The sequence below is a fragment of the Ailuropoda melanoleuca genome, chromosome 11 (assembly GCF_002007445.2).
Source record: "Ailuropoda melanoleuca isolate Jingjing chromosome 11, ASM200744v2, whole genome shotgun sequence".
NCBI lineage: Eukaryota > Metazoa > Chordata > Mammalia > Carnivora > Ursidae > Ailuropoda > Ailuropoda melanoleuca.
The window spans coordinates 106,098,644-106,108,113 of record NC_048228.1 but is presented as its reverse complement, the minus strand read 5'-3'; positions in this window follow the sequence as shown (position 1 = coordinate 106,108,113).

The following is a 9,470-nucleotide window of genomic DNA, read 5'->3' as shown; positions in this document are numbered from 1 at the left end:
AGAGATGACATCGAACTTTGTGATGGAGGCCAAGTCCTCCCAGATCCAGTTCACCCACAGTGGAGAGGCCACTCTCCCTTTTAGGAGGCCACATGTTAGCAAGAGACTAGTGGGAGGATTAAATAGGTAGCCCCGTGTCTCAGGGGCGGTAGAAGCCATGGGATTTGGAATTCCAATTTTCCACAATGCTCCACCAAAAAATGGTTAGAACTGTGAAAATGAATGGAAAGGTCAGTCAAGTGGGCTGGGATCACAAGAAGGGGAGGCTGGACGGGGGAGCCCAGCACTCAGTGTCAACTACAGTAACAGCTGTCAATTACAGAACCAGCATTAGAACCCTCTGCAGAAGAGACTCATCAGTTACAGGCCCCAAAGGGGAAGACACGGGTTTCACCCCCTCCCAGAAATCACCACCCCTGCAGCTCAGCCGGTGAGAACCCTCCATCACTGCAAACCCCTGCTTTTCTTCCCTGGACTTTCCTTCATTTTTTTTTTTTAAATGTGCATTTATTTATTTATTTATTTATTTATTTATTTATTTATTTTTAAAAGATTTTATTTATTTTATTCGGCAGAGATAGAGACAGCCAGCGAGAGAGGGAACACAAGCAGGGGTAGTGGGAGAGGAAGAAGCAGGCTCACAGCAGAGGAGCCCGATGTGGGGCTCAATCCCAGAACGCCGGGATCATGCCCGGAGCCGAAGGCAGACGCTTAACCGCTGTGCCACCCAGGCGCCCCTGGACTTTCCTTCAAAACAACCCTCCCAACTTCCTCCTCCTCCTCCATGAAATAATGTTCCTCTCCTTCTTTTCTTGCCCTTGACTGTGATGTGGCGGTAGCTTGCTTGTCCCAGATTACAAGTCTCTGCTATTCCCAAGTAAACCCATCTTCCTGGCAAAATAACTGGCAGTTTTAGTTTAAGGTTAACAGAAGTAATAAATTCAATAAACTTGCCAAGAACAAAATCAATATACAAACAGCAGTTGCATTTCTATGTGCTCATAACAAACCATCAGAGGAGAAATACCAGAGAACAATGTGATTTACAACTGCATCAAAAGGAACAAAATACCTAGGAGCAAATTTAACAAAGGAGGTGACAGCCCTGTCCTCGGACACCCGTGAGACACCGACGACAGACGGCGAGGGAGACACGCGGAGACGGGAAGACACTCTGCGCTCCGGGAAGAACGACGCCCTGAGCACATCTGCTCTCCCCACAGCGTCTGCAGAGCGCGCGCCGTCGCTACCGAACCTCCAGACGCCGAACCGACAGCCCTGACCGGGTGTGGACGCGGGGAGGACCCTGCGGGGCCGAGGCCGGGGAGGCGGGAGGAGCACGAGCACCAGGCGGCCGGCAGCTCCCTGACTGCAGACTGCCTGCAGAGCCCCGGGAACCGCATCCGTGTGCGCATAAACATAGACCCGCGGACCAGCCCAGCGGATCCGAGCCCAGAAAGGGGAGACCCGACAGCCCCGCGCACAGCAACGCAGGACCCCATGTCACCGCACACGAAGCCACGGAAACCCCACCGTCTACACAGCGCGCCCTTCCTCCCCGGGGTCCTCTCAGCATAGACCCCCCTCAGCAGCAGTCTCCGCTCAGGCGGCTTCTCCTCACCTTGTCCTCCCCCGGCGGGTCCTGAGGAGGCCGAGCTCCTGTCAGCGTGGACGCTGCCCTCACATTCCCCCGAAGCCTCCACAGCGGGTCCTGAGGAGACCAGGCTCCCATCACAGCGTCTGCGCATGCCCGGCTGCGGGTGGGAGCTGGGGTCCTGCGCCCTCTGCAGGCGGTGGAGGCAGTGCAGGACTAGGTGAGCTCACCGTTCATGGAAGCACCTGCTCCCTCCCTGGGTCCAGCTGAGTCCGTTAAATTCTGAAAATTCAAGCTGAATGGAGCCCAATATCCCCCAACTTCTCCAAAAATAGCTAAAGAACACTTAATGGGAAACGATATGGAATGACAACAGTTCCTGACCCAAACAGTGGCACTGAACGTGACACTGCGCCTGACGCAGACCCATACTCTGACCTGAACTTTATCTCAAGCCTGGCCCTGACCCCAACCCAAGACCCTAACCCTAACCCCCAACACTAACAATGTTCACAATAATCAAAAGGTAGAAATTATACAAATATCTATCAATAGTGAATGCATAAACAAAGTGTGATTAAGGGTTTGGGTTCAGTTTCAAGTTTGGGTCAGGGTTCTAGATCAGGGTTTGGGTTTTGGATCAGGGTGAGAGTGAGGGTTTAGGTTAAGGGTAATGGTAAGACTTAGGGTTTAGGGCTTTAGGCTTATGATTTTGGCTTTAGGGTTTAAGACTTAGGGCTTAGGGGATAAAGTTCAGTGTCAAATTTGGGGTTTGGGCTCCAGCTGGGGTTAGGGTTCAGGGGTCATGACTCAAAGTTCTAGCTCAGGGCTCGGGTTCAGAGTTCGGGCTTAAGGTTCAATTTCAGGTTTGGGATTTGGGGTTCCAGTTTTGGGTTTAAGCTCATGTTAGGTTTTAGGGTTAAATTTAGGGGTTAGTTTTAGGGATTACACATTTTCTTCAATTGTCATCATGAACACAAAATTTCTATCTGAAAGCTTCTAAAACTGAAATCAATTTAGTCTGTGTGTCAGAAGCTAGTTCAGAATTTAGGGTCACAGTAACTCCCTACCAACAGCATTCTCATCCTAGAATCTCCCAGTCACCTAGAAGCTGCTTTTTTCTTGGCTCAAACATATCTTTTGCAGAGAAGGGTGAGCCAGTAACAAATTTGGGATGATTGCACAATAGTAGAGGTATGAAACCAAATATTGTGGAAATATTCATGGAAAATGAAACAGGAGACAAATAATTTGTCCACTCCTGATTCTCCCACAATAATAAAGACCAAGTTCCCAGTAGAATCTGATAATGTTTCCTAGGAAAGGCTACGGTACTCATTACCAGTACCAAAAGAGGGCCCCCTCCCCTGGTTTAAAATAAGAATCACAGGAGGATACTTCCTATTTTGTTGTCAAAAATAAAATTTCATTATTTGGATGTGCCAGTGTAAAATTTGTGGGGGCATTGGCAACAATTTCCCATACTCAAATCCTCATCAGCACACAGATAAAATGCAGGCAACATTGTAATGCACCACTCATTGGAATACCAAATACAAGGAGGGCTATTAGAAGTAATAAAACTATATCTGCTATTTTTTTAAAAAAAATCTATTTAGCTCAGAAAAAGAATTCCTTATGGGCACTTAATGAGGATACCTATTCATAAGATCTAACATCTCATCATATGGAATCCACCCGTAAAAATCATTAATGACAATAACCTGCTGACCACTGTAACCACCCCACCATTTACCGATAGGCTTGTAATGCAGACTCCAACCGCTAGAGACACACGTCTCAGCAGCAGAAGGGGACTTTCCCACTCCCGGGGGACCAACTATTATTACAGTGATGTAAAAAAAATTCCACTCCTTGGAAAGCCCAGCCATTAGGACAAAGTCACAGAAACCGCATCCACAACTTAATAAAGGACAGACATCTCGTTAGCTGGATGCTGCAGATCACCACCACTCTCACGAAGAAACCCCACAGTGGACTCCAGATCTGTCCTCTTCCCAGGATTACGAGGTGCACCACATTCTTCCAATACTCCATCCTTAGAACAAAACCTTTAAATGTTCCCCGACTTCTGTACCAACTAGAAAATACTTGGAACAAGTCTTGCCATACTCCATGCAAAAGGCATATTCTTCATATGCAAAATTATTGACGGTGAACCACCATGGATTCCTCGCAGCTCCTCGAACCTAGGTAAATTGAAGATACGGGTTGGCAAGAGCTATTCAAAAGGCATATTCTTCATATGCAAAATTATTGACGGTGAACCACCATGGATTCCTCGCAGCTCCTCGAACCTAGGTAAATTGAAGATACGGGTTGGCAAGAGCTATTATCCCCAATCCCCATAACCAACCCCCCCCCACACCATTACTTTGTACATTCCAGACCAGTTTCCATCAACTTTGCTCATTCTCAGCCACTGTCTCTTCGAATTAATACAGTAGTACCGAGGTGCCGGGACTGAGGTGCTAGGTACTAAGCCAGTACCTTGGACCCACTCACTACCAGAAATCAATACCAGTTTTATTAACAAATGCATCTCAGAAGACATTGCTACCACAGCAATTAGAAAAGTCATTACAACAGAGGACCTAACAACCTGTGCTGGTCTCCACGGTCCCACTCCCTGGTTCCAGAGATTGACTCATCCATGGGCTTGTGACCTGGTCCCAGTCAATGAGGTGGCAGGAAACTCAGGTCTCAGCCTGCAGAGCAAAGCTTGGGATGGACCACCCAGGCCAGATGCTTTTCCCTCACGACTGCAGAAGCAGCCGAGGCCAGTGCCAGTGCCACAGGGGCCCAGGAAGCCAGGTGCTCAATAACATTGCTAAAGCCTGAGTCAAACTCGTCCTGAAGCTCACACATAATAGGTCCTCCACTGACTCATGAGAACCATTAATGTGCTCACGGTCTTGACCTGAACAAGGTGACTGTCTGTGTGGTATATAACCCGCAAGATATACCCACCAGGCAATGGGGACATATTCAGCAAAACAATACCTACACGTAATTCAACACAGACGAACATCTCGTGGGAAGCTCGAGAAATACAGATAAATGCAGGGGAATTTCTGAGGTGTTACTTGTTGGCCAAGCTAGCTATCATCCTTTTTCCTTTCAAATTTAGGGGCCAGGCTCAGGCAGGATAGATCCCAGTGTACTCCCTCTGCCATTTGAAAACAAGAACCCTCTCATCCATCGTCCATCAGGTTGCAAATCTCGGGTGTGGGCAACTACTACCCATGGGCCAAACATGACCTCTGCCTGTATTCTGTAAATAAAGCGTGGCTGGAACACAACCACACACGTTAGTTATGTGTGGTCTGCGGCTGCTTTCGAGCCACAAAGCGAACAGTTTACTCTTTGCTAGCCACAGTGTGCAAGGAGAATACAATACAGGAGCACGCTTTCTGTCTCACAGANCAGGTCCTCCACTGAGTCATGAGAAGCATTAATGTGCTCACGGTCTTGACCTGAACAAGGTGACTGTCTGTGTGGTATATAACCCGCAAGATATACCCACCAGGCAATGGGGACATATTCAGCAAAACAATACCTACACGTAATTCAACACAGACGAACATCTCGTGGGAAGCTCGAGAAATACAGATAAATGCAGGGGAATTTCTGAGGTGTTACTTGTTGGCCAAGCTAGCTATCATCCTTTTTCCTTTCAAATTTAGGGGCCAGGCTCAGGCAGGATAGATCCCAGTGTACTCCCTCTGCCATTTGAAAACAAGAACCCTCTCATCCATCGTCCATCAGGTTGCAAATCTCGGGTGTGGGCNCCAGGTTGCAAATCTGGGCTGTGGGCAACTACTACCCATGGGCCAAACATGACCTCTGCCTGTATTCTGTAAATAAAGCGTGGCTGGAACACAACCACACACGTTAGTTATGTGTGGTCTGCGGCTGCTTTCGAGCCACAAAGCGAACAGTTTACTCTTTGCTAGCCACAGTGTGCAAGGAGAATACAATACAGGAGCACGCTTTCTGTCTCACAGAAACAGCCACGTTATGTGGTTACATAATGATATCAGAAGGAATCCACCTTCACAGAACAAACTCCATCTGGGAGGACTCTCAAATCCCTTGTCCTGGGCACCATGTTCCGCCAAGGCTGGGGGCACACAGAGGGACAGAGACTCACCGTGCCCATCAGGGTTTTGAAGGATGCCTGCTGTTCCAGGACAAAAGATCCCGAAACCATTCATCCACCTGTCATCCAGCCAGGCAGCTGCAGGAGAGATCTACTCCTAGCAGAAAGGACAGANAACTCCTAGCAGAAAGGACAGACTGAGAGACAACGAATGACAGCGTGGTGTGAAAATGCCACTACAGGTGTGGTCAGGAGGACTGTGGGTGTGCAGGGCTGGCTGAGCAGGGGCAGGGGGAACCGGGAATGCTGAAGGACGATGATTGCAGCTGTGTCACTACAGGGGTGCTCAGGAGGACTGGGGTATGCAGGGCTCGCCCAGCAGGAGCAGGGGGACCGGGAATGCTGAAGGATGATGATTGCAGCTGTGTCACTACAGGGGTGCTCAGGAGGACTGGGGGTGTGCAAGACTGGCAGAGCAGGGGCAGGGGGACCGGGACCTCTCCAGGAGGATGGTCACAGATGTGTCACTACAGGGGTGCTCAGGAGGACTGGGGGTGTGCAGGGCTGGCCAAGCAGGGGCAGGGGGACTGGGAACGCTCCAGGATGGCGGTCACAGCTGTGTCACTACAGGGGTGCTCAGGATGACTGGGGGTGTGCAGGGCTGGCCAAGCAGGGGCAGGGGGACTGGGAACGCTCCAGGATGGCGGTCACAGCTGTGTCACTACAGGGGTGCTCAGGATGACTGGGGGTNTGCTTTGGCCCTCTGTTCCCCCTGTACTACCATCAGCCATGACAGCTCTGGGCAAAACTGTGTCACCAACCTCCCACCCTCTGCCTCACTCACCTCAGGCCTGGCCAGACGCAGACCACCAGGGAAGCCCACCATCCTTGCAGTGAGAGACCAAAGGCTGTAAGTCCCTCCGAGCTGGCCAGCCCTCTGGGGTTCCCCACACACACCCCTGATGATAGTGAAGGAAACCCAGCTGGTATCTGAGCTATGCTGTCTGCTCATCTCACCTTCACTGAGAAGAAACGGATCCTACCCACGAGACACACTTTACATGTACACTCTAAAAAACACGTTTTCTTAGGGACTGCCACGCCAAACTGTCTGCTGCAAGGCAAAAGGTCAGTAACGAGATTTTCTTCAGTACAATTTCATCGCACATACTTATAGGAGTCCCTAAAGCTGGTTGTGTATGACACGAGGTATGCAGTTTGCCATTTCCTTCAAGTCTGAGCTACTGAGGGCTGAGCACACTTAGTACGTATTTTTGTTGCTTTCACAGTATGATGACTTTTCTCACCTTTATCTCCAGACCCAAGGACAGGGAACAAAGGCAACACAGATTTACACATTTGAAATGTCACCAGAACTCTGAAAACCCAGGTTCTCACAGGAGCTGAAGGTTAAGGACCACGGTGACAGGAAGGGGAGGCAGATAGCAAGTAACCAAAAGAAAATGTCACGTGTCCACGAGTGGCCACCTTCTCTACCTGTAGGAAGCAAACCGAAGGTCAGTAACGAGATTTTCTTCAGTACAATTTCATTGTACATGCTTATAGGAGTCCCTCAAGCTGGTTGTGTATGACATGAGGTATGCAGTTTGCCATTTCCTTCAAGTCTGAGCTACCGAGGGCTGAGCACACTTAGTATGTATTTTTGTTGCTTTCACAGTATGATGACTTTTCTCACCTTTATCTCCAGACCCAAGGACAGGGAACAAAGGCAACACAGATTTACACATTTGAAATGTCACCAGAACTCTGAAAACCCAGGTTCTCACAGGAGCTGAAGGTTAAGGACCACGGTGACAGGAAGGGGAGGCAGATAGCAAGTAACCAAAAGAAAATGTCACGTGTCCACGAGTGGCCACCTTCTCTACCTGTAGGAAGCAAACCGTGCCTGACAGGAGGGAGCCACAGCTGGACCTGGTCCCTCTGCATGGGCTGCCCTTGAGAGTAGCAGAGGATGTGCTGAGCTGGGTGTGGGTACAGTGGGGAGATGGGCAGCTGGCCACAGAGGCCACCTGCCAGGTGCCTATAGGACCAGCTCCCGGTCCTCTGGTAAGGCTAAACAGTAATTATGCTTATTAACATATTTACTGAGACAAGTAAGGTGCTCAGTGCTTTGAGTGACTATATTCTCTCCCATTTTATTTTCCAAAAATACACTTCATAGAGGTATGATTCACATACAAAAAGCTGTACATAATTAATGTATGCAACTTGACACTGACATAACCCGAATGTCTAGCTAACATATACTCTGATTTAGAATATGGCTTATAAATTATACGATGGTTTTTAGNGCTTATAAATTATACGATGGTGTTTAGGAGCTAGGGAATCCAGGGACCAACCACACTGTATCTCATCCTCCCTTCAATCTGCTACATTGTTAACACATTCGGCCAACTGCTATCTGAAGAGTGGCCACGCGGGGGCAACAGTGAGTAATCATTAGCGCAAACCCCACCCCAAAGCCAATTCTTCATTCTGTCAAACCTTGCTCATTCAGTGTTTACAGATTATTTAATGGATTCTTAGAAGTGTGACATTGTTGAGTTTTTAAAAAACCAAACTAATTCTTTGAAAATGTTAAAAGTATAATATGTTTTTTAAATTCGAGGAGTTGGTCTTAGGGCAAGCACATGAAGGCCCAGGGGGCCCGGGAAAAGGCTGTTATTACTGAGTATGTTCAGATCTACTTAGGAAACAAGTATGACTTCTATTCCACTTATTTTCAGAAAGAATGTGTGTCAATTAAAAGTACCACACAAACTAGTGCAGCTCAGAGGAAAACAAAACAAGCAGCAGAGAAAGAGCCACCTCCAGGGGCAAAGAACACAGACCACAGAGGCTAAGCTCAGGCCGATTTGCAGTCTGGAGATCCTCTGGAGCTAGAACGCCCCCAAGGCCCCTGGGGTCGCGGGTCAGGCAGGGCGCATACCCTGATGCTGCACTGTGGTAACCAGTGACAAGTCTCCTGGTCACTTCCTCCACGAGACACCCCCGAGCCCCGACTACTCCAGCCTGCTGCTCGGAACTCCCATTCCTCTTTTTGACCCCGTTGTTTACTTTTCCCTTCACTTCCATAGGATATATGTATGTTTAATTACATACTATTCTGTCACTTAAACGTCTTTGTCATGTTCTCAGTGAAACTCTACTTTGCACCATCCATNCGGGGTAGCGGGTCAGGCAGAGCGCGCACCCTGATGCTGCACTGTGGTAACCAGTGACAAGTCTCCTGGTCACTTCCTCCACGAGACACCCCTGAGCCCCGACTACTCCAGCCTGCTGCTCGGAACTCCCATTCCTCTTTTTGACCCCGTTGTTTACTTTTCCCTTCACTTCCATAGGATATATGTATGTTTAATTACATACTATTCTGTCACTTAAACGTCTTTGTCATGTTCTCAGTGAAACTCTACTTTGCACCATCCATCCTGATGTATCATCACTTGCTGCATTGCATGACTTAACTGGGGACTAGGAATACCCTCACAGCATCATCACTAGGAGTGGAGAGTTTCCCATTACCATATGGTCATGTTGTCCCCCTTAGCTCAGGGCCACCAGAAAGGGCAGCTGCGGGCGGAGGCACAGGCCAAGGCTGCTAAGTGTGGCTGGGGCAGGCAGAGCTCTGATTTGAGGCTTAANCCCTCTAGATGGTGAGAGTGAGGGCTCTTCACAGATAGAGGGCCATTGTCTGTGAGCCCTGGCATGGAAAGGTGGAGAATTCCCATT